This window comes from Blastomyces gilchristii (genome assembly GCF_000003855.2).
Source record: "Blastomyces gilchristii SLH14081 genomic scaffold supercont1.96, whole genome shotgun sequence".
In the NCBI taxonomy this organism is placed as follows: Eukaryota; Fungi; Ascomycota; class Eurotiomycetes; order Onygenales; family Ajellomycetaceae; genus Blastomyces; species Blastomyces gilchristii.
In genome coordinates, this window is record NW_003101587.1 from 1 (window position 1) to 2,008 (window position 2,008).

Here is a 2,008-nt window from a genome sequence, read left to right on the forward strand (position 1 = left end):
TATGCGACTGGTGCAGATGGATAATTTCTGCCGAGTAGGTGGACTTTCTGGAAGTCTCCTTATGGGAAGATAAGTTACATGCTTACCACTACAAGCTACTTCGGCAATTCTCTTTTATATTCTTAATTACGATCAGAGCACTCAGATTTGAACTGAGGATATGAAGTTTGAAGCTTCACATTTTACCACTTAAATTATACTCTTTTGAGTATTAAATTTATAATAGAAAGTTCTTATTTTTAACGATTTAAGAATAAATTCACCTCATTATCTAAATTTAAAAATTTGTTAATAAATTCACCATATTTTCTATATTTGAATTCATCATTACATCATTTATAGGTTCCATGATGCTATCAACACCCATATTTAAACCTAAATTATTTTTGGTATTAAAGATATTTTCAGATAAAGTATCATTTAATCCTAAATTATTAGTCGTATTTTGGGGTTTTCCAGAATAAGTAATACGCATTTTGAGTTTATTAAATACCTCTCATGTAGTAACATTACTGCTTTTTTCTGATGAATCTAATATAATAAAGGGTTTATTAGATATCTCTGATGGAGTAATATTACTGCTTTTTTCTGATGAATCTATCATAAGAGTTGGTTTATTAGATACTTCTGATGGAGTAATATTACTAATCTTTGATGATCCCTTATATTCCTTTAATGGTTTTAGTTCATCATTAATTATAGATTTCCATTTGTATACTACATTAGTTGTACCCCCCTCTGTAAGACCTCCATCGCTTGAATTACCTGAATTACCTGTATTACCTATATTATCTGAATTACCTGAATTACCTATATTACCCGAATTACCTGAATTACCCCCATCGCCTAAATCGCCTGAATTATCTGATTCTCATTCAGATTCAGAATCTGAATCAGAATCTGAATCACGATAAGTATCAGAAGTCTGAACCTCCCCAAAATAACTTATTTCACACCTATCTATAAGCGCTCTAACTTCGGATTCGAGCCTGTCTAATAGATTCATGGTTATCTCAAATTTTTGACGTGAGTAACCTGTTTGTTCAAAATTATTTAATATTAAGTTTTTTTTATCCTTTAAGAACTCCTGTTCACGAATAAATAATAAAAGACATGTATATTGCAATTCAATAGTTAAGTTTTCTAATGTAACATTTTGTCTTGCGATCAGTTCCCAAAAATCACATAAAAGATCAGTTATAGATTCTAACCTATTATTATTTCTAAGATAAAATACTCTTAATATAGCGGGATTAAAAGATTCCAAACAGTCATTCATTATAGTGTCATATCGATTAAATAAAATATTTTTAGCCGAATTAAAATATAAATACACAACATTTACATTTTCTTGTACATTTTCTTGTACAGGTCTCCTAGAAACTCTAGCTAAAAGTGAAACATCTGTAGTTAGTCGATTAGACCTTTTTTTAGCTAATGTCCCTGAAAAAGTACGAACTTGAGTAACACTATTTTCAACACCTTTAAAAACACATTTTTTAATTGTATAATAATTTGGTCCTATTTTTATTCTAAATGATATCATTTTTTTTTTTTTTTACATTCAAAAAGGATATTTATATTAGTATTGATAAATTTCTATATACTTTCTATAGATAATAATAAATTGAAATATCCTTTTTGTATTAATAATATTATTAAGGTGATTCGAACACCTTACAAACCTTTGTATATATATATATACAACTTAATAATATTCAATATTAAATTTAGTTTTTTTATAAAAAATTTTAGGAGGAAAGCGGAAAAGAGATGACTCGAACATCTAAATGTATAAACATAATATTTAGCAAATATCTTGCTTTACCATTAGCGACTTTTCCCCCTACGAGCTAGGCAGGATTCGAACCTGCATCTATTATCTCGACAAGATAATTCTTTACCTGTTAAGTTACTAACCCTCTACGGCTAACCGAATTCGAATCGATATTTATTGTTTGGAAGACAACGAGTTTACCATTAACTTATGGCCGTTTAAATATATGCA

The 2,008-nt window shown here is 28.6% G+C and overlaps 1 non-coding gene across 1 annotated transcript; it reads right to left on the minus strand.

Annotated features, from left to right (window-relative positions):
- Window positions 1-132: 132 nt before the first annotated feature.
- On the minus strand, window positions 133-204 carry BDBG_18121. Its single transcript has one exon. It is a non-coding gene; the product is annotated as a tRNA-Sec (tRNA).
- Window positions 205-2,008: the final 1,804 nt, after the last annotated feature.